Genomic DNA, 24,375 nt, shown 5'->3' on the forward strand with positions numbered 1-24,375 from the left:
CCAATTGGAGTGCGCCACGAGAGAGCCCAGAGGGTATAAAAGCGGGGCGCACGAAGAGAAAGGGAGAGGCAAGACAACGGGAGGCAAGAAACCGAAGAAACCAGGAGGCGGCCGGAGCACGTGCGCTTCAACGAACGAGCCAGGGGGACGCGGCCATGCCATCGACCACGCCATCCGAGCCTGGGCGGGAGCGAGCCGACTTCGCATCGGCACTGTCATCCTAGGTGCACCACGAACCTGTGTCTTCGTGGCCCCAGCGGCATCGGTCGGGCACCAGCGGCCAGCGTCCACGCTCCGTCGACGTTCGTCTCGACGGCCCCGAAAGGCTACGTTCGTGCCGAGCCTACCTGGAACCTCCAGCGGCAGCGGCTACCAGGGGTAGCCACCGAGGAAGCACGCCGCCGTAGGGATGACAGCGCGCGTCGAACGCCGGCATCAAGGACCTCCAGCGAGAGCGGCTACCAGGGGGTAGCCACAGAGGAAAGAAGTGAGGACGCGCGGAGCCCACGTACGTCGTCCAGCAAGTGACCGCGCGCATCGAACGCCGGCACCGACGAAACAAGAAGAGGACGGCTACCACCGAGCCGCGGCCACGCAAGGGTGCGACACGTTAGCGCCGACGACAGCGGGGTAAGCCAGTCTAGTAGGGACGCAGTTGTAAGGACACAACTAGGGAGATGTGGTACAAGAGAAATTAACTAGAATTTGGTTAAGCAGTGTATTTAGAGGGTACTTGGTGTAGGACGTTATGGTAGAGACTTTTGAGTTTTGATTTGAATTGTATATTGAGCTGTTAAGTAGGGGTTTGTATGTGAGTTGTATTTTGGGATTGTTAGAGGTGTGAGTGTTTATCGTTTGAGTGTAGTTTAATTATTGAGTTCTTTTGTGTTAGGGTTTTCAAGTGTGTATTAAATGTGTTTTATGTTAAACACGTCAACGGCTTCCCTGTGTCCATTGCTCCGAGCTGGTAAAGACCACCCCACCATCCGTTCACGTGACAGCCATTCTCACTTAGGGTGAGACAGGAAGCATCGCGTTTTAACATCTACTTTTTAGACATTCACACATCTTTTTTTACTGACGTTTTACCACCCTGGCTGCTTCAACCTGTATCTCGTGACTTGTCCTTGATAAAAATTGATAAAAGCAGGGTACCACAAAGTGCTATTTTGCAGCACTTCTTGTCCCTGCAGTACAAGTATCAATGTGCAGAGTTTTATAGTGACGCATCAAAAACTGCAACCATTGTGTCTTGCGCTGCTCATGGACCAAACTTTGGTGCATGTAGAACCATGAGCACACACACCACAATTTACACAGCTGAAGCCTATGGCATCTTACTCATTGCACGACACATTCTTGAACACAAAATTCCATAGCCCATCATATATACGGATTTCTTGAGCGTAGTGACCGCATTGGCATCACACAAGCCGTGCAAAAACAGAATTGTCAGTATGGCCCTCAACACTATCCTGTCTATATATGCTCAAAAACTCTTTCTGGTCCTGTGCTGGTTCCAGGCCATGCTGGGATCGCTGGCAATGAGGTTTCTGATGAGAGGGCGGATGTCGCCGCACTCAGGAACACAGTAGACATAACAAGACTCCTACACAGTGACGTTAAACCACAAATTCAACAACACCATCGTAACAAATGGCAAGCACAATGGAATGAACAGTCAGATAAGAAGTTACACACGTTATAAAGCCACACTTGGGACCATACACAACTGACTTACACTACAGACACACGGAAGTCGCCTTGGCTAGGCTACGGATAAGGCACACCCATGCAACGCACTCGTATCTGCTGACGGAATCTTCAAGACCGCAGTGCAGCAGGTGCGGAGAGGCCCTATCCACAGTTCACATACTCATTCAATGCAACGCACTTGACAACACACGACGCAAACACATCCCACAACTGTACAGACAATACATCCCATTTCACGCATCATACTTTCTAGGAGACGAGCCCACGTTTTCCATCAAGCATGTTTTTTTTTTAAGTTTCTCACTAATGTCAAGTTTTTACACCTCATTTCTTATCAGGCATCATGATAACCTTTCCCTTGATACCAGTCATCTTCATTACCCTGTGTTTTACTTCGTTTATTTTTACTGAAATGGTTTGCTTTTACATTCACGTCACTCAAATGAATTAACTATCCTTTGGCGCTCTTTGCCTTCAGTCAGCTTTGCACCATAAAAATCCAAACATCACCATCATAGAGAAAACGGCTGTAAATGTTGTTTTACTCGAACTCTCCGGAAAAAAAAAATTATTAGCTGCTATGGCGATTCTGCCGTTACGCACTACAGTTTCTCTGATCACCCTCCTAGACAAAGTGGAAAAGCACTTAATTTCTTTCACTTTTACTCCCGGATGGACTCGCGCCAAATTGCCGGTACGCACGCGAAGCCTGTGTTGCGTACGGCGTCTAGTTCGCCCCGGGCTTCCCAAGAACAATGTCAGGCTCAGTTTCAGAGCGAGGCTGATAGCTTCTCGTGGTTAGAGTTTTCAGGGGTCTCAGTGTCCATAAAAGACGTGACAGCGAAGAAAATAAATGCCGCACGGCCACTCACGTGATCCGGAGAGCAAGAAAACAAAAAAAAAAATTCAAGGTATTCTGCGAACATAGATAAATAGATAAAGCAGCGTGTCTTGAGTGCAGACGATACATGGAGTCGCCATTAGGACGATAGGTACAGAGAGAGAGAGAAAGAGGGGGGAAGGGAGGGGGATAGGGAGAGCGCAAACTTTTATTTGGTTCAGATCACCGATAAACGATGGAGGCTGCTCTCTCTCTCTCTCTCTCTCTCTCTCTCTCTCTCTCTCTCTCTCTCTCTCTCTCTCTCTCTGGGACTTTGCGCACTCCACAGGCGTTGACCGTCGTATGCAAATCACCACGCCTCCCCCTTCCCTTTCCTTTTACTATGCAGGCGAACGTGTTGTCCTTGTCCTAATAAAGATCTTAATTGACTGATTTCTAGCAAGCGCTCATGTTTTGGTGAAATTCGAAATGGAGAACGGCAAGTTGCCACAACGACGGCACCTCCGCCCCGGGGAGCCGGAGAGGACGAGACAGGCAGGCGCTTGGAACGCGTACCAAGATCACGAGGATGGCTTGGTGGGCTAGTTGGCGATGCATATTAACAGAGTTACCAGCGCACCCAGACGGGAACACGGAAAGAAGAAACGACAGGACACGGCGCTGGTACAGGACACAGGATACAGGACAAGTATCTGGTGCAACGTTTGTAACATGCTGAAGGCGAGAAGTGTTGACTTCAGGTTGTGTTGGCCATGCTATTGGATATGCGGTGTTTTATGTCTGTCTTTTCTGAATAAAAGATCAGTTGTTGTTCAGCGCCTTGTCCTGTCGTTTCTTCCTTCCGTGTCCCCGTCTGCGTGCGCTGGTAACCCTGCTAATAAGCCTACCACGAGAGGGCGGTGCGAGCGTAGGCATGGCGGATGCGGGTGGCACACCCGCAAGCCTTTGAGTCGCCCTCGTTGTCTACTTGCGAGTCTCCTGATCTTGAAAACGGTTTCTGTTGAAACATAACCTACCCAAAACTAATATCAAAGTGAGGATAGGCACAAACGTGAGGTATAAATCATTTCTTGATCTTGAAAATGGCGCCTATGGTCAACTAATCTACTCGAAATGCATCTCATGATGATGACTAGTGTTTAGGCTTCAGGAGCAAATCATTGTTTTGAACAGCGTGCGGCATTGGTAGTGATTGCGGCCTAATATTAATAGCACACAGGTATATTTGTTTTCCAACGCAACGCTCTATGGAACGCTTTCCACTTCAAAGTCACGTGACGGTTTTTCGCAGACATGAAAATATATACAAACCTAGGCATAAAAGATCAATCCTTCCTGAGACCCCCGTGCAAACGTTTTTACAGCGAAGCGGTCTATGGTTAGGGTTTCGTGTATTTTCCGTAGCCGTCTACAAATCTGGGGCGGCAAAAAAGCCCTGCGCCAAACCCAACTTTATCGAGAACGCCCAGCGGAGAAAGGCTTTAACGGAGAAAGGCGGTTGTCGATACTCCCCCCCCCCCCCCCCCCCCGAATTATGTTACAATTGGTCGCTATAAGACCACTTTGTCGTTATTGCCTGATTCATGTAATGGTCATAGTTAGTTAGCTCGCAGTGAAGTTGTTAACGTTACAGAGAAGTCCCGTCTGCTGTCACAACATGGGTACCTACGGGAAAACTATGGTTGCATAAAACGGCTGTAACCCTTATGTTATCAAAAGAATACCATTGACGACTGGCATGAGGATTGGCCGCTGAAGCTACTCTTACCATTGCGCCGGGTTTCATTTACGTATCATAATTAGTTAGTTCAGAGTAAAGATGTAAATCTTACAGAGTTCCTGTTGACCATCAATACACAGACTTCTGCTTAAGGGAAATAGATGACCGCATGTTTGTTTGCTGGTATAAAACTTCGGTCTTTCCGAGTTTCATCGAGTAATCGCAAAGCCGCAGTCACTACATGCACCAAATGCCGAGAAAACAAATACGTGTACATTCTCTAACCTTGTGTGTGGTGTGCACATGTATGTGATGAATCTTCGCAGGTCATCCACCTTCGCAGAATGGCATGGTTGGTACTTTGTCTTTGTTCATTTGACATTAGTGGTTCTGAAGTAATATCGTCACGCTAACGTTGTGCTCAGGGTACGCGCCGCTCCGAACAGGTTGCTAGTCTGATTCTCTGTGAGTGCTTAAACCCCAGCTTACTGAAAGGCGGTGGTCACCCAAAGCGAAATGTTTCCACAAAACTACGTCGCTTACCACCAATTAATCCTGAGTCTCGAGCTCCTCATACGTAACGCTCTCCGAGGGACAGAGCCTATACGCCTCGAGCGCGGCCTGTAGGGGCGCCACTGAAATCCCCCTAGCGGCCCGTTTCGAAAGCAGGCGCGGGAGTCCCTGGCTCGCTCCCCCCTGTCGCTGTTGCTTTTGGGGCTCGTTCAAGACAGCAATTTACCGTTTGTCCGCGTTCAAAATACCGAATAACGTGGAGCAGGCACTCTGTTTGCAAGCGTGGTGTGTTCACGAGAGTATAAACGTTTATGACGCGATCTTAGTGAGATCTATATGAGCGCCGGGCGTGTGTCACAGGCCGGCGTCCCGAAGCCAGCATTTGCATGCAGCTGGTTGCAATTCCGCTGCCCTGAAATTTAGTGGCAGTGTCTCCGTAAGCAGTGTTTCCTCCGATGGTCATGTTGCGGCCATACACACTATGATGTAAATCGACTTTGTGCACTTACAAAATCCAGCGGAGCACTCATACCTGACAGCACGCAAGTTACGCCTGCCAATATCACATATTAGATATTGATCAGTACCATGAACAAGGCAATGCGGCATAAATTTCACAAACATTGTACCAAAGAAGTACGTGGATAATGCAAAATTACACTCCGGAGTCAGCACACGACGACAAATTTAATGCTGTGTCGTCTTGTCCCGAGGTGAGCGCTCGCAAAGATTCATTTGTTACATTTATCCTCCACGAGAAGCGCGAAGATGGGCTTATAGAGTAATCCGCGTCCGTGACCAAACTCTTCTTCGAAACATCGTCATATGACACAGGGAGACTGCAGAATCTAGCATAAACCGAAATCAGAGACCCTTATGAGATACGACACTCTTCCAACGAGCCCGCGTGTACGAGATTTCGGCGCACGTTAAGGATCTCCAGGTGGTCAAAATTAATCCGGACCCCTCCACTCCGGCGTGCCTCATCGTCTCCGTTGCGTCGGCGCGTTAAACCTTGCAACCAATCAATCAACTCTTCCAACGACACCTCGTATCGCTTGTGAACTGCCAACCCTGTATTCTCCAAAAAATGCGTCCGCCGAGTGATCAGCCGTTCGTTGAAGGCGAAAAACAAACGAAAAGTGAACACGCAGCTTGTGTGTGTGGTTACTAAAACGTCCATTCGTTGATTTCGCTCCGCATTTGTAAACAACGATAGTTGAGCGTCCTCCTCCTCCCCCCCCCCTCCCCCCCCCCCCCCCATGTCTAGCGAAATATCAGTGCATTTCGCATCTAGTTGGTCTGGTGAATACTACCTTGCTCAAACAAACGTCTTTAGCATTTCAGAAGCTGCACTCATTTTTTTTTTCATTCCCCTACGACTATTCTTTTTTATTCCTTACTTGCAGACCTTTCATTTTCCCGTGGTTTCATTAACATATACCTTGGTTCTTACTATAAGGCATGAGTGGGCACATATCTGACAATGCACAGGCTTTGAGTGTACTTAACATTTTTGCGTGGCTTATATTCCCATAAAAGGCACAAGTTTTTGTCAGCTATTGGGTTATCACATCCCCGAAACATATTTTTCTACGACGTACATATTCGAAGAAAAGCCGCATTTGTTTGCGCTGCAAAACGAACCAACCTCTTACAGTGCCAATATCAGGTCTAAACGAGGCGATCACTTGTGCTGACGTGTTCGAAGGTGACAGCGGTGATATGCTGCTGCCGTCGCCGACGCCCGCAAGAGCGGCCAAGAAGCGCGCAGGTACCGCCTCCCCGGGTAGCTCTTGTTGGCGTTAGAGCGCTCTACCAAGACGCAGCTGCTTTTTTTTAAGTGCCCTAAACGTGCAGTTAGCTTATAGATGTCACCATAACAAGTTGTTTAGTGCGCGGAAAGGCAAAGAGAAGCGAAGAGAACCAAAACACTGCATGACCACCTATCAGCAACGAAGCGCTAATCCCGCAAACGCCGCGGAGAAGCGGCGGCAGGCGGCGCAGCGATCGCGAATCTCGAGGCGTATACGGCGCCGAGAAACTTCCGATGGGGTTGAGTCAACCCCGCCAGAAGCTTCCCATGCTGCCTCACGTGGTCAGCTATGCCTGCGAAAGCGCCACGAAATACGGCGTTAGCAGTCGATCGCTTGAAACTACATGAGAAATGAACACCACCGGAATTTTTTCAGTGTGCATGGAAGTTGCCCCAGAAATCCATTGTCTGCGAAACGGGGTGCTGGTGAGAGGTTATGATTTATACTTCTATGTTTCCACCTGGAAATCCTCACCAAGGAGACGCAACAAATCCCTACCCACGCCATTTTTTCGCCCCTGATCTCTTCTGTGGCGGTATTTTAATTTCGCAGTTAAAAGGTGGCGTAAAAACGGCACTGCGCCAGCGTCGCATAACGGGGAGTCATGAAACACTCGAAGATTCCAAAGAGGGCGACACTACTATAGTGTAAGGAAAAATTGATTGATTGATTGTAGGGATTAACGCGCCGACGCAACGCAGGCGATGAGGCGCGCCGTAGTGGGGGGCTCCGGATTAATTTTGACCACCGGATGATCTTGAACGTGCGCCGAAATCTCGTACACACGGGCGTTTTTGCTTTTAGCCTCAATCAGAAAAGCGGCCGCCGTGGCCGGGAATCGAACCCGCGTCCTCGTGCTCAGCAGCGCAACGCCTTAGCCACTGAGCCACCGCGGCGGGTAGTGCGACATGGAGTTTCTCAATATTACCTAGAGCGGAAAGTGTCGCTGCGATCGCACGCCGACATGGGAATTGTGGGTAGTGTGCGAATCGGATTGGCAGCAAGTGGCTAGTGCAAATAGCTATGGATTAGGCTTCTCGGTTCTGAAGCGTTTTTTAGTTCTGTTTTCGGGATGCCCTGTTTGGCATTCAATGGCTATCACAGACATGTCTAAACAGCAGCGTGATTACCTCTTAACGCATGTGCTCGCGTTAGTGGGGAGTTTCTTCAGATGAAGGGGTGACCACATGAAGCGACGGCGACAAGCGACGCGAAAAACGCAACCCAAAAGGTGCAACAACAGAGTGTACTTGGCCAAAGCGACAAGCGAAAAAAATTAATACACTGCCGCCGATGTCCTCTGTCGTCGTCGCTCGTCGCTACAGTTTACTGTATCGCCGCTGCCGCTCGCTTGTGGGCTGCTTCTGGCAGGAAAAAACCGAGCGAGGGCCCCGGCGGCCGCTTGCTGCATTATACCGCTTCCCGCTTGCTGCTGTCGCCACTAAATAAGCTTCGCTAGCACACACAATGCGTTTTCTGCACCCATTCTGTTACAATTTTCGTGTCGCTCGTCGCCGTCGCTGCGTTTACTTACCCCTTGAAGCATGCGTTGCCTTGGACAGACGCAATGGGGCAACATATATAGCAACTCGACAAGCCATTATTTATTTGCCATTTGAAGCATTCATGCAATTTCATAATGCTTTGCGCGCGTACTTGAAGACTTACTTGCGGTAACAGGCTTCGCTTCCACGTTAATTTATACCTGCTTATACAAAACAAATAAATACAACGCGATTACATCATTCTCGCATCTGTAATGCTGCATCGCCTGCCAAGGCGCGTAGCATACGATAATGAGACTAATGAGATGAAGCAAGAACACAGCTTTAGACAATATAAATAATTTTTTTCAGCTAAATATTACAACAAATCAAAGAAAACCTCACCCAGTTTGAAGGATGTAATAACTTAAAAATATATCCGAGACGACCCGCTGTGTCTGGCAGCGTGAGCCAAAGGCAGGACCTCTACTTTTTTCTTTTCTTTGTAACCATCTAATTTGTTTTGCAGCATAAGACCTCGAACACAGTGCCTTACACAAAACAAAATTTGTTGACAGCGGCACTTTCGGCAGCAATTTTTTAAACAAAAACTCAATTTGCGTAGCCACAAAGTCATTTCCGGCCATGCCATGCCGAACTCCCGGCCGAACTACACACTATGGCGGCACTCATGGAGGAGTAGAGCGCTTCCGCCGAATCACGTTGACGCTAGCGCCAGATTCCACTCTAGGTAAGCTAGTGAGAAACTCTATGAGTGTGAGGAAAAGGAACAACTGAATATTTTTTTGATAGGGCTGCTGCTTATTGAGCGAGCCAGAGGCAACCAGTGTCGCCAGACTGCTAAGAATAAGACACTGAATTTGGGGGTTCTACTGGAAGAAAAGCACCGTAACTGGAACTTCAGACGCTTGAGCTGTCTGGCACATGGCAAATTAACCTAAACTTGGGACCGAGGAGACCTATACTTTATGCTTCATATGCGGGAATTATAAACACGTGGCGATATCGGATCTGAATTAATGAGCCTGCATAAAATTCGAGCCCTGAAATTCGACACTTCCTAGGTCATTTAGAGTTCCGCGAAGTGGCGCACTAATTGGTCCGAATAGTTAATAAGTAATTATATGTAAGGTAGGGGGTCGAGCGCGTTCTTCATTTGCGAACCTGAAACTTTGATGCGATGGAACTAATTATCATCCGCTCCCAATTAACGCTGCCCCAGATGGAGAAACATTAAGACGGTGTGCTCCCAACTTCTATACTAGCGCTTCAGCCTGATGCTTTCGTTTTTATTTCAGATTGCCCTGAGCTCTATTACACGCAGAATAATTAGTATTAATTGCGATAATTCCGTTATAAAGGAGGAAGTGAACTCACGGGGGTGAATTGAGAAGTAGGAGCGTATTGAATAGACACAAAAAAGTAAGCCACCAGTCAATACAGCGGAAAGAGCAGCTGGCTTTCCCATTTTTACTTTATATGTTACGTATGTATGCATAGAGAGAATAAGGGTTGGCAGTCAAGAATGCATTGGAAAGCAAAAGGGAGAATGCGGTAGGTCATTGAAACAGGTGAATTATTTGGAAAGACAGATAGAAGGTGGAGAAAAAACGCCCACCGGGTGGGATCCGAACCCACGACCTCCAGAATACGCGTCTGGTGCGATGGTGCATTTTTTCTCCACTTTCTTTCTGTCTTTCAAAATTCTTCATCTGTTTCAATGACCTACCGCATTATCCCCTTTGCTTTCCGAGGCATTCTTGAATGCCAACTCAACAAAAAAAAAAAAAAAAAACTCACAAAGAGCGTGAGAAAATAAGGTAAGAATAGACCGAGAAACAAGCATGAGAATGAATCAATGAATGAATGATACTTCATTAACGTAAATATGGCGAATCTAATACGAGAAACACGAGGAAAACATTAAAAAATGAAGTTTACCGGCGTTCCAAATGGAGGAGCAGACATATTATATAGCAATCAAAGGACACATGGAAAACTAGTTTGAAAAGAAGGTGACCATTAGTGAATTGTTGGGAAAGAAACCGGAGAGGTACACGAGTTAACTAAATGTGTGTGTTGAAAATTTTATTCAGTAGCGTTTGTCCACAAGTTTGGATTTTCTGTCGTGCGCCGCTAATACTGAAATATAACACACTATTAATGATTTGGAACTTGCTCCTGACTTGAATTGTTATCGGATAAAGCCGCGCTGGCAGTGCTCAATAAAGGGGTTTAGAAATTATTTTCCCCAATTAGAACTGTAAGCTCGTGTTCTAAACGTAGCTGTTGCTGTAACAGTCTGATTTTTGTTAAATAGGAGCGCTGGAGGTACATACAAGCGTGTTTTAATGTCCGTCTGGCCGTATACCACCAAGACACAAAAACGGAATTCGTGCGCTCTTTTCGTACTTGCCTTAAATTCTTTCTGCGAGCGTTAAAGGAGCCATGAAGACAAAATACAAGTTGGGTTTATTAGAAAGACTGCTTAGTCCCGATAACAATGATACCAATATCATCGGAATCTTCGAACAAATAACGGAGATATGAAAGAAAACGTGTGAAGCAGTCGCGACCCCCTAGCCAATTTCCCGCAACTTTTCTATGACATCACGGAACCTTGTTTGTGCGATTGGCGGCCACCTAACTGACCTGTCGCGACGACACATGACTGGACGTCTGTAATGGGGCCTTAGTTGCATTTGACCGCATCACTTGACTGCTAACGTGCAGGTAACGCACTGAAAATTATGTTTTATTGTTGGCCCGTATGACGTCATTCTTGCTCATTACACGTCACTGTGGCCCAAAATTTGAAAGTTTTTAAATACTTCTTGCTTTTTTTTCGTTAAAAAACATCTTTTGTGGCTGTAATGGAGCTGAGTAAGATACTGAATACAGTTCTTTCAAATTAAACTAAGTTGTATTTTCTCTTTATGGCTCCTTTAAATACAGAAGCGGTTAGCATGATAGTGAAGTTGATTACCTTTTCGCTTTGCAGGATTGAAATTCATTTCCATCAAGTTCCCCACCAGCAGTGGTTGAAAGACGAATCAGGCACAGCTGCTGTACGCCTTTGAAGTCATCTGGAAGAAACAAGGACATCGCTCAGAAAAAAGAAGGCCGCACAAGTTAAACTATTTTACGCCAATTTGATGGTTACAAATTGATATATATATATATATATATATATATATATATATATATATATATATATATATATATATATATATATATATATATATATATATATATATATATATATATATATATAGCCAATATAGACATTGAAGAATATTGCAAAGCACGGAAAAATGCCTAAAATCGTCTTGCACTGCGCTATTCTGGTTAACGTATAATACATTAACTACAGTAATATACGATACACAGCTTTTGAGGCGTGCACTAAACAAACTAAAGCCCCTTATGAGCAAGACGATTAAAACGCAAAACTTTCTCCCTGCAACCTGAGTCAATGTCAAAGTCCAAAATTCAAACTGCTTCCACCATGTCTAATTGTTTCGATCGAATAGACGTCGGCTTTATAGCACGAGGGACGCAGGTTTGATTGTGACCACGGGAAAAGTTTCTTTTTCTTTTTGTGCCTTTATAAAGTTGGCTTTCCTGAAGTACCTTCTTGCGTACAGTCGCCATCATTGAGCCAAAGAAAGCTTCAGTTTATTTTACGCGATTTGTAAGGAGTGAGTCTTTTCACAATGTTCTCCCTTTATTTCTCCACTTGGTAACTTTATACACTTTATAGTCATTCTTCGCTAGCGTAGTTGATAAGTCCAACAACCAGCGTGGGAAATAAGTCGACAAATATCCAATTGCAGCTTGCCTGTGAAAATTAAAAGCGGTGTTCAAAGCACCAAAGCTATACTTTGTATAGCTTCGGTGCATTGTATACGTATACACGTATACAACGCACCGAATACAAACGTATACATACGTATACACGTATGTATACGTATACACCAATACACGTTGTATACGTATTACGCCAGGTTCCCACTATTGTGGCAGCTGCCGTAACCTTTCTATAAAATGGCGTCATCTGCGTGTCGGCCAACCGAGGTACGTGAACCGCCATTTCTAACGTCTACACATTTTGTTATTACTGCTGTATGACTGGACTGGACAGAATATTATTGTCACCTGCTAAGAAGGCATGGACGCGGTGTCCAATTTCTGCTTTCGTCATCACGAAGGGTAATGGGCAGCTCAGAGCATGTGCGGCTGCCTAGAACGAGTCACTGAGCGTATTAATTGAGGAACTGCGGGTTCGAATGGTATAAAGATGTGCCTTCTTTTTAACATTCAGGAGTGAGCACCTTTGTCAGAATTGGCTAAACTTGTATTGATGTGTGTAGCATTTAGAGCATTAAAAATATAAGAACGCGCCTGGGGAAAATTTCCCCAAAATAAAGTTTCCGAGTTACGCTCCCAATACTCCTATGCCTATAGCTTTCTCACAAAATCGGGCCTCGCGCCATGACTTCAAACTTTTCACATTTCGTTTTTCTTCACAGTGAGAACCCCTCGAAAGAACAAAAATCTTTCCAATCGATTTGGTTGGTTAAAGGTGACAGAGTTCGGTATAGAAATTAATGCAAACCAAGCATACCCTTCAACCTTTCGTCAGTGCCTGTGCACCCATCAAAAAATTACACTCTATCGCGTGGCACCTCTTTGGTTCATGGATATGGAACCGAAGTAGGTTTCCACCGTACTCAATAAACTTCAAACAAAAGCTTTTCTCAGATACGACAAAGAAACAAGGGGGGGGGGGGAGGGCAGAGATAAATAAAATCACATTTCATCGTGAAAGGTTAGACGACGACAACATCAACAGCCCAGAACATTGACAAAACAAAGAAACGAGCGCAAAAAATAACGCCACTGAGATTGGGGCGACCGGAAGCGACAGCGCCCATTCGGTGCCTTGAATAATGATGCTGCGGCGCGCACGCGGCTAAGCCAAGTCGAGCCAAGCCCAGACAACAACGCTGTTTTACCGCTGCTTCTTTCTATTAGCAAACAGATTTTGCCGCTCGCTCTTGTATTCGCCATGTTGCTTTACCCACGACAAACGACATTTTCTTGCTCAGACCTCATGCCACTTAACAAACGACCCATGCGATGCTCGCTGAAGCCAAGACAAGCCAAGCTGAGCCAAAGCCGAGGCAAGCTATCTCGGGTCGGTAGTCTGAATGCTTTTGTTGAAGGCACACAGGCTTTTGTTGGCTACACGCGCAAGGCTGGGCAAATGGTATTTCGTATCGGAAGCAGTTTAGTTCAGTCATTTTTTTTATGTATATTAGCACTAGCGGGAAAAAAAAGTTACAAGAGAAACGACGCGCCACAAGCTCGGTAGGTTCATTTATCTCGTTTCCATTGTTCCGGTAGTCGGCGTGGCTTCACAGTATGTGTATCATCGCAGGCGCCACCGGCTGGCAAAATAGCTTCGCTGCAACTTTATTCTGCATCTTCGCGTTATCTTTCACGCCATTTTCTCTTTGTTAAACGCCCATGCGGTGGCTCATCGCCATTCGTGGAATATTTTTGTCACTTCTTTGTACCGAATACATCGCCGTAATGGGCTGTGATCCGGTCTTGCTGTGAAAGAGCTCGTTCTTTCAGCGGGGCGCCTGGCTTGGTTTTGTCACAGACCGCTGAAAGGGTTGATCGTGTTCACGTTGAATCCCGGAACGGAAGGCGAAGTCGGAGAGTCTAAAACAGTAGTTCAACCAGAATTGCGAGGGTTAATTATGATGGGAACTTCGACGAAACACCGGATTATTATTTTTCAAGGTAGAATGTCCCGTTAGAGTTCGCCTCTAACCTCAAATGTGCATAATGTACAAGTTCCTACGCTGTGAGGAAAGTAACTATACGGAAAATAATTCGCAAATTCTTTGTGATTTCACAAAGAATTTGTGAATTCTTTGTGAAGATGGTAAATTCACAACGAATTTACCTTCGATTGAGATACAAAGCTTACCCTTCGAGTGAGAATGAAATTATTTCTGCCAGAAAAGTGGGACAAGGACCTTTCAGTTTCGTCAACCTTGAATGTTAAGGTTTTGCTTTAAATACTTTGGGGTCCAAAAGCTTCTGGTCTGGCCTATAAATTTCCATCAAGGAGTATATATACGCCGCGTCAACGAACCGTATGTATAGATGTAGTAATGCTGGTGTTCGACGCGAGTTGTACTTAAATTCAAGAATAGAGTTTTGTCTATCAAAGTTATACACATGAACTACGAAGTCGAGAGCGTGACGGAATCCCGTCTGGGCTGTAGGCTACATTCGGAACAAAAAAAAGAGACGCCGACCAGTCCAAACAAAACGTACTGACGTGTCGGCTTCCAGCACGGAAGTCGACACGTCAGTACGTTTTATTTACACATGAACTACGAAAGAGATCGCAGTAGTTCCACAAATTAAGCTAAACCGCCTCGGTTTCCCTAACGTGCACCCAAGCGGGGTGCTTACTGGCATCTTTGTTTTAGAATAGCATGATAAATGCCAGGCTCCTCCCCGCACGCATCTCTCGTACGCGGCAAAATAATGTGCATTCGCACTGTTATCGTGATCATCATAATCACCCAGGAATGACAAATGTAACCATGATCATCGTGGCAAGAATCAGCTGGTGAGAGATAGGACAGCGGAAGAAACGCGCACACGCGCACTTACGCACGCACTGTCGTTCAGCTTTCTTGGCCGTGTCGTAGTTTGCGCTTGCTTCAGTGACTAGCTCGTTCCTCCATTTTGTCTTAGCCAAAAGTCAGCCTAACATCACTCGAAACGACACGCGGTGTAGTTCGCAGATGCGAACAATGAAGGCAGGCCTGCAGGAGTGCGGCCTGCCTTCACTGTTCCGTCAACAACCCCAAGACCTAACCTTTTAGAACTCCAAAGCACGCTTCCCTTGCCTTCCGCCAGGTGTTTAAATCACGAGAAGTTCGGAAACACGTCTCTTTTTTTCCAGAACAGACGCCAGTAATACTCACACAAAGACGTGGGCGAAGTAGTGGAGAAAACGAAGCCGCACGAAATGTCTGGAGATACGGCATGTCCCGAAGTATATCATATTCAGACGAAATAATAAAACTGCGCTAAAGACAAAGGACGAATTCGTGCTCGTCTGTCGCGCAATTTTATTCCTTCGTCTGTAATTGACCAACTAGCCAGCAACCGAGTCCTGTTAAATCATATTCGCGCTTCTGGACTCCCTCGTCATCACCATTATTGTTCACTTAGTCATCGCTAAAGTTTAGCAACCGGAGTGGTGCAGTCCGGTATAGCACGCTAACGTTGCTTAAAGGAGCATAGCGTACCACAACTGCATTCACTGTGTTCGGAGATACATTTCGCTAACGCTGCGTTGAAAGGAGCTGTCTGCACTGTTCACTTCAAAGTTTGCAACATCGTTTCCACCGCATTGTGCGAATACGATTAAGTCTCACCGCGAGTTCTGCGCGCATAGGGACGTCTCTTTTCACGACGTATACGACAAAGCGTCCGGGCATTGTAAGGAGGAGAGTTTTCGCAATGGCGCATCTGCTGCCATATTTTGGTTGCTTTATCCTCGAAAGAGCCGAGAAGATGGTATAGTGACTGACGCCACACGCACTCAGCGACAGCAAGCGGTAAGCAATGGTTGGGAAAGCAATTGCGTGATCAAAGCTTTTTATCTAGAATCGAGAAGCAGCCCATCCTTGCGGCTTACATTCGGTAGAATAAATCACTGCCTCACTGTAGACAACCATGAAATGACGGAGATTACGGTTTAACTAGTGTGAAATGTCGTTGTTGAATTACGACATCATGAACCATGGGCAGAGTTTTTTCCCCTTTTGTTCATGTGTTTAGTACCGGGATTGCCTAAAGTTAGCCAGATTTATTTTTTAATCGGTTAACTGTCGAGACTAGGCTTTGAGGCTGGAGTTATGCGTAGCGTGCGGGTATGGATTCAACGTCGCACAATAAAATGGGGCTGAGAAAAACCGGCGGGGCGCACCTAAGCCTCCCCTTATTATGTAAAATTGCCTAAGCATCCCTTTTCGCTGAGATATGTCGTCGAGTTTCGTCGCTCGTTATCCCGATCGACTGGGTAGGCTTCTCTGCTACCTAATGTGGGAAAGCAATCTTTACGGGAAGCAGAGTCGAAAACCTCTTTTAAAGTAGTTTTCACTACTTGGCAGAAATGTATGGCTGGGTATTGAGTTAGTGTCGCGGCTTTGGAGTCCCGTGTTTAGTGTTCTTAAAGGTGTTATGTCGCAAAACACGCAAGAACGCGATATTCCTGTATGAGTACAGCTACGCAACATATACTACGGAAAAGTCAGATTTACAAAAACCAAGCTTTTGACCCATCTTTGTTAAAGTCGTCTTCACTACTTTACAGAAATGCGTTGCTGAGAAGGTAGCTTTTCAGGGGCAAGATAATCAGTTTTTTTTTTTTTTTTATCAGAATATGAAGGTTGCGCAAACGTTTTCTTGAATCTCCCGCCAGACAGAACTTCGCCGAGGGCTTCAGGGGCGGTATTTTCGTAACTGCCCCTTTTGAAAACGTCCCTTTTGAGTCCCTTTCATCGTGACGTACTTCCGGTTAAGCAGTGAGCGTTGACAGTAGGTTTATTGCGCTTGCGTTACGTCACTTCCGGTTGTTTGTTTTTAGCCAATTAGGGCTCGCCAAAAGGGACACTTTTGAAAGGGACGCGAAAGGGACAAAACTCGAGAATATCGCCCCTGGTCGCTTTGTTTGGTTATGCCGATCTGGCGCTGTCGCTTTCTTCGCCAACTGAGTTATGCTCTTGTGTTAAACCAGGACGTTCTACCACCGCCATTTACTTGACTACGCATGCGCTGTGATATCGACGCAGCCGCTGGAATGGTCACAGTAACCCGATCGCTTCGTGATCAAACAGTCAAGTATGTTCAGTTCATAAGAAACTAAAGGGGAACGCGAAAAAACAACGGTATTCACCTACGCCATTTTTTTCTCAGTATGGCAAACAGAATGAGCTGAATTCTCGGAAACTCGTGGAACCTGAGTAGGAAACGAGCATGGAATAATCGCTGGTCGTAACGAATGTCCCGATGGCGAACAGGGGGAGAGATTGTGTTCAGTTCATCTTGCGCAATCCTTCCCCGACTTTAGGTTCAACTTGATTTATCGTCAAATAATAATTAACTTTTTTTTTGTTTCTGCAGGTGATTTTTAACTCGAACTACAACTGAATAAAGATATCCGATGAGCTGGCGCTTTTTCTTTGCGAGTGTTTTCTTTTCTTGTATACATAATAAAATTATGTTTCCCCTTCTTAGGTAAAATAAAATCATTAGAGGGACAAACTTTCTTCTAATACCTTTCTGTGTTAGACAAAGAGTCTGGATTGAGTTCCAGTGGTAAAGGCATTTTCAACAACTTTATGGGGGAACCAAACTGTGAACGAAAACAACTGTCCGTTTCCACCGTTGTTTGCCACCGACTTGAGAGGGCTGTAAGCCAGTCACGAGCGATGCTCAGAAAAAAAAAGGGGCACTTACTTCGTCCAGAACTGAAGTCAAGCGCTCTAAACGTGGAACAGCTCTGTTCAAATTTGGCGCGAAAAGAGACAAAAGGAATAAAAGGAGGAGAACGACAATATGGGCGCTCCACACGGCCAAGAAACGAACGCTTTACTCCAAGGGTTGTCGCAGTCGGCAAGAGGAAAAATAAAAAGACCTTACCACCGTCTCTCTTACGTCCAAACAAGAGCAAACCGTTCTGGGCATTTCTAAGACGTCGGGGGTCTTGAAGACAGAAGGGGACGACGAGGAGCAAATATCGATGTCGAGAGATCGGCAACGAATGGCGCAAGTGGGCTTTGTTTGCCATTTGGGCTCGAATGAAGTCGGCCATTCTTATTTCAATCTCGAGAGAGCGAGCCCGTGTTGCAAGGAATCGCCTCGCCTCTCGGGGACGCAGAGGGCATGAACAAAACGCGAAGGGACCTTTCCTTTTATGCTTTCCCAAGCAATTTAACGCTCCGAAACACGCGCAATAGCATGCGAAACTGGGTGCAGAGTTGAATGGGGGACTCTTTTGTGCCGCGGACGTGCCGCTGTAAACACACGAGGCCGCGCTTCAAACGGTTCGCTCCTGCGCTGGCACTTTATCGACTGCGTCTCAGAGATCCTTCAGGCGTGGTGGTTGGAGAAAAGTTGGGTGGCCCGTCGTTTTTTGAGCGTTGCTTCCATGTCGATATACTTTTTGTTTAAATGAAGTTAGAGCGAGTCGCAGCTGTCTGGCTTTGTGTACGAGGCAAGTTAGGTTTGTGCGCTATTGCATCGTTTCGGCGAGCGTTAAACGCAGGAGGGAGATAAACATGCGAAAGATACGCGTAAGAACGATGAAGGCACACTGCGACAACTTTGCAACCGTGTAAGTGCACTGGAAAGGAGTGCGAAATCGCAGCATGGTGGCGTGTTAGAAGACCGGTTTAGGGAGAAGCCCCAATGTGGGGTAAGTCGCTGCGAAGGGAAAATTCCGCATCCACCTGGAATGCCGACCACGAGAGGTGGTCGGCAAGTCCCCCTACCGGCCAGAATCAGCCAGTCAGCCACGCCAACTTGATTTTATTAGAACACACTATATAGAGAATAATTGTCGAACGCTGCCCCAACAACAGTTAGTTCAGCGGGCACTGTCCAAAGGCGCTTCAAAGGGACTCTGCAACTCTTCCGACAAACGCTTTCACTCCCTCCTTGGCGTCTGGAAGCACTGCGAAAGATATAGGTATCGCCACCACGGAGCGGCACCGCGTGTTTCGCTCGTCGCAGCAGATACGCCTTCCGTTTCTGCTTAGCTCTTCTGGCGTTCTTTTTAATGTGGGTATTGATTACGTTCATTCGTGCAACTGAAGGAAAGCCGGCCAATAGGCGCTACACCGCTGCAATGACGTCACTCCAGCGGTAGAAGAACGCGAAGAGCGGGTGAGAGACAAAAATCTGTTGAGCAAGTGTCTAAGTTAACTGCTGGGCGTAGAAGAGTAATTTTTGGCCGATGTACTTTGCGACCTTCTAATCTAAGTATTGGATGTGTTGGTTCACTGAATTCTGCAAGCATTTGAGATTTCAAAAAAAATTTCAAAAAAGTATTGCAGGGTTCCTTAAAGGAGCCATGAAAAGAAAATACAACTTCGTTTAATTTGAAAGAACTAGGATTCAGTATCTCACTCAGCTCCATTAGAGCCACAAAAGACGTTTTTTAACGAAAAAAAAAGTAAGAAGTCTTTAACAATTTCAAATTTTTCGCCACAGTGTCGTGTTATGAGCAAGAATGGTGTCATACGGGCCAACAATAAAATATAATTTTCAGTGCGTTAACTGCATGTTAGCATTCAAGTGATGCGGTCAAATGTAACTAGAGGCCCCATTACAGAGACAGACGTCCAGTCATGTGTCGTCGCGACAGGTCAGTTAGGCGGCCGCCAATCGCACAAACAAGGTTCCGTGACGTCATAGAACAGTTGCGGGAAATTGGCTAGGGGGTCGCCACGGCTTCACACGTTTTCATTAATATCTCTGTTATTTGTTCGAAGATTGCGATGATATTGGTATCATTGTTATCGTGACTAAGCAGTCTTTCTAATAAACCCAACTTGTTTTTTGTCTTCATGGCTCCTTTAAATGTTTGTGCATTGTTAAGGTATTCTCCCGTTTTCATCTGTCCCCAGCAAACGGATCTACTAGCTACCTATAGACTGCTATTTCACCGAGCTGAACTGGTGCCAGTATGGATTGCGTCAACGAAGATGACGTCATCACTTCCGGTCGTTCTACTTTCAATGACGCCACTCCTAGTGACGTCACAATTTGTGTTTTCACGTTTGCCATTGGCACCATTTTTGAGATGGGAGGCCTCTTCGTACCAGTAATTTCGCACCGTACTTGCGGTGGCCTTGGGCCCACCAAGGACACGCGCATGTGAGTTACGTAATCATTTGCATCAACCGGCATTGTAACCCAAAGTTAGCTTTGCCGCAATGCGTTTTCGGCGCTCGTCACACCAACAGCTAGACCAGAACCAGCTTCGCCTGTAGCACTGACGCTGGGAAGGCATTCAATTAAATATTCTCCGCATCATAGTTTCGATTAAAACATACCGCTTACTCTGCCCTAGGAATCAATACGAGATGAAGAAAACGCAGCTTGCAATTCCCCCTTTTCCCCAAATCGCAATGCAGAGGCAAAAAAATCTGCAAGAATTCAGGGAATTGTACACTAATGCGTTGTATTCTTATGCGGTTTGTCTATAGCGTGAGTTCTTTACAGCCAAATATGGCTATGAGTAGCGAAAGACGTTCTGTCTGAGCACGTTATTCTTTTAGTTTTCTTTTATTTTTTCGTCACCGAAGAAAATTGATATCATTACAGCGATGAAGTGGCTTTACTTCGCTAATGATGTTTTTTTTTCGTAGTTGCATCGCGTACTGCAGATTTGGTGTTTTCACGATATTTTTATTCGTGTTTCTGACGTTATTTTTTGGAGTTTCTCTTTGTTTGGTGTTCGGTTTTTTTGGGGGAGATGTATAAGATGCAAATTTTTGATTTTGTCAGATCATATTAGGGAATTTTTTTGTTTTTTTCACTTCCGTTTTCTTTGTTTTTCGAAATTATGTTCGGCAAATTATCTCCATTTACGCTATTATAACGATTACCGGTGTTACTTCCACCAAATCTGTATTTTTGTGGAAATGGAGGGCGTTCCACGATCCTGGCTGTGGGAGTCCTCGGCAAAGAATGCTACGCGTCAAAAGCGAGTACGCATTGACTTCGAACCTCCCCAACTACATTCAAGTAAACAGGCTGCTGCTGCTGCTCATGTCGATAAAATCAACGGGCCGATGCTTCCGTGGAGGTTCATTACGGTCGCACAAAGTGAAAAACCCGGAACACGCCCACAACGAACAAGTATAAAAAGAGAGGATTATACGTCGGCTCCGGCTCCCTGCGGCAAATCCCTCGTCTCATCTCGATAATGGGCCGGATAAAGTCTAAATACTCGGACGCAACGAGACGTCTCCATAAACGGGAAAATAAAAGACAGAGCGCAATGTAAGCGAGCACTAAAAGAGGGAAAAGGACAAAAAAAAAGGGGGACTGCCGCAGGCAGCGATGGTTTATGCGCCCGTCAGGGCGCAGTCATAAAGGACGACAATCGGCAGATACAAGCCATCCCCCGAAAGAACCCCTTCCGGAGAGAAACGCCGAAGAAAAGCAAGACGACGGCAGAGGTTGGCGAAGCGAAGATTAGGGTGCAGCGGCGAAGAAGCCGGGAAGGGGACGGGAAGCAACGTATCAGCTCATCCTCTCAGTCTTTCGGGAACGGACGGGACAATAAACAACGGATGAAGTATTACTACCCATGCCCCCGCTCTTGTCTCTGCACACGCTCTATTACATCAACCGGCGCGCTTTCGTATTAGTCCATTCGAGGGGGGCGGGCCCTGTAGCGTATCGAGTGTTCCAAGGGAAACGGCAGCTGAAGGCAGACACCGAGCATGGCATATCGACTTAGATGCCATATGGTGGAGAAGGATGGCGGGGCACGAAGGGCTTCAATTATCTCTCAGTGTACCGTCTTTTCTTCCATCCTGTAGCCTCTTCGTATACGTTATATCCCAATGTTATCTGCAGTCTGTGATCATTCCGGCTTCTTATTCTTCTTCTCCTTCTTCTTCTTCATCAAGTTTTCCTTCGCAGCCAACTTGCACCAAACCTACATATTTTGTATAGTTTGTCAGGGTAGGTTATTCACGTCCCTTGCTGGTTTTGTGCAAGGAGGAGGTCCCGCAAGGATGCGTACTCCGCCTCTCATGTTCATCCCCACCCCCTTCATTTATTTTTTTATTCCCGGATCTCTTTGCCGTATTCCTCCTCCTTCTCCTCCTCCTTCCCTTCCCCCATCCACCCCCCGTCGATTTCTCTCCACGCCATTCACAGCGAGTGCCCATCCTACCGCGTGATCTTCGTTGCACATCGTCGCTTGCGCTTTTATCAATGCTGCGGCCCTTTCGAACTATCGGGAATGCACACCCTCTCCCTCTTACCTCCCTCTCTCCATCCTCCATCAAGTTCTTCCTTTCTCCTACACCTCCCCCTCCTCCGACTCCTCCGGGGATCCCAAGCCTCTACTCTTTTCCCGCTTTCTCCCCCTCCTGGCATTTTGAGAGGCCGATTTTTGCTATCTGGCGCTCACCGCCGACTATGCGTGCAATAACGGTGCTTGGCTTCTTCTGGGATTCTTCGCTGTGCTGCTCGGCTTCAGGATGCGGAAGGAATGGGGGACGGCATGCGCGGATCCAACTGGAGACGGATTCGGGATGGGAAGCGCGAGGAGGGGATAAAGTGCAGGTCATGCCTTAACCGAATTTTCTGGACACCGCCGCACCTCCCTGTTTCTTGTTGGCCCCTATTTTCCCCTTTTCCTTACTGTTGCTTTTCTGTCGTACCCCGCCGCGGGGGTTTGGGAACAAATGGCTCTGCGTCGTGTCGTGCCGTAGAGTCAGCGGAATTTTATCAACCGGCTGGTTTGAGGAATTCCCGAAGCCGGAAATAGTTGGGGCTTTTCTTTCTCTGGGGATTTATTTGTCTATACGAGTACTCTTGTTATCCTCCGAGCCGCGTAAATTGTTTTGTACTGCTGATTGTGCTGCTGAAAGTGAGGTGAAAAAAAAAAAAATGAAAACTTGCAGTTCACGACCGTGCAATGAATTCGGTTCCTTACAATTTTAAATCCTTGGGACCCATTGCAAAACCTTCTTCTTTTTTTTTTTGGGGGGGGGGGGGAGGGGAGGGGAGGACGGGGAGCGGGGGAGGGGTGTTTGGTTTTTCTAGCTTCTGTAATTGGCCCGTAAAGTAAAAGTCCCTCTTTTCGGGTAGGAGCTACTCGGTCGCTCTTTCTAGTTGGGTGGTCACTAAATTCCCGGGCAAGAGAGCTATACGAGACAATAAAACAGGCTAAATAAAGCCCTCCACGCTAGAGGGCCATAAGCCCACAACGACGGCGATCAGGCTTCGTCGCCTGTAGGCCCGTTCTCGCTGCACTTCAAGGAATATTTTTTTTTTCGTCTTCTTTGGGCAGAATTGTGGGTCTTATTTCTTACTTCGCAGCTTGCCGACGTCCCCACCGGTGGTTTTGTCTTGTGCCGTGAACTTGCGTTTATTTTACCCTAGCCTTCAGGAATATCAAAAGCGCTTGCCTCGACAACCTTTTTATTTATTGAAGCAATGGAAGCGTTTGGGCTCGTTGGTTCATACTTCGAACAAAAACAGCGCTCAAGACGGGACCGAAAGAAGGAGGCTACACACACAGCGCTGACTACCAAGAAAGTGTTTATTTGCCTTTCAGCAATATAAACGAAAAGGTTACATCAAGATAAGGGCGGAAAGAATACAGAAACATGAAATATTACAAAAAAAAACATTAAAAGTATAGACAAGAAACAGCATCTTTGCGTTTATTTTTCTTCTTTTCGCATTTTGGGACTTGTTGCCTTTAAATGTGAAATGAAACGTCGGGGACTTCCTTTATTTCGCAGCGGTGCGTAGAACCGGAACTTGGCTGCTTGCCTTCCTCAAACTGGAGAAAACCCGGAAGAAAAATGTTGACTCCTAATCTTTCAATTCTTAAGGTAAAGTTCCAGAGAAGATTCCAGAAAAAAATATAAAAAGGTTTGGGTCTTTTACGTAGCGTCTTGCTGGCTAACTTCGCTTGCGGCATATTTCATGTCCTTAGTGTGTTCAGGGATTAGAAGGGAAAACTAGGGGCGTGCGAATATCAAATTTTTCCAATACGAATCGAATACGAATATCTATCTTCGAATATTGAATCGAATATTGAATAATTAAGGGGGGGGGGGCGTGGCTTTCAAAACCCAGTTTTTTATTTCTTTGTGGATTTTGATGATAATTCTGAATTTATTGCTGGCTTCGTTTGAGCGGCTGTATTTTTCTGCCGTTCGTGCATCTGAACGAACGATGATAAAAAAAATGGCTGGGACCAGAAAGAGGATCGCTTGGCCGATCCAATGGCACCAAATGATTGATTGTAGGGTTTAACACGCCGACGCAACGCAGGCGATGAGGCGCGCCGTAGTGGAGGGCTCCGGATTAATTTGGACCACCTGGGTATCTTTAACGTGTGCCGAAATGTCGTGCACACGGGCGTTTTTTCTTTTCGCCTCCATCAGAAAAGCGGCCGCC

At 46.3% G+C, this 24,375-nt stretch overlaps 1 protein-coding gene across 1 annotated transcript in view; it reads right to left on the minus strand.

Moving 5' to 3' along the window:
• Positions 1–24,375, minus strand: part of Machr-a (muscarinic Acetylcholine Receptor, A-type) — a 472,231-nt gene that overhangs the window by 36,550 nt on the left and 411,306 nt on the right. Inside the window, exon 5 of the mRNA XM_077680501.1 lies at positions 11,099–11,198. The gene's annotated coding sequence lies outside the window, so the exon portion shown is untranslated. The remainder of the gene's footprint in view (positions 1–11,098; positions 11,199–24,375) is intronic.

Source organism: Haemaphysalis longicornis, unplaced genomic scaffold (genome assembly GCF_048455015.1).
Source record: "Haemaphysalis longicornis isolate Haplotype H1 unplaced genomic scaffold, Haemaphysalis longicornis Haplotype H1 scaffold_8, whole genome shotgun sequence".
NCBI lineage: Eukaryota > Metazoa > Arthropoda > Arachnida > Ixodida > Ixodidae > Haemaphysalis > Haemaphysalis longicornis.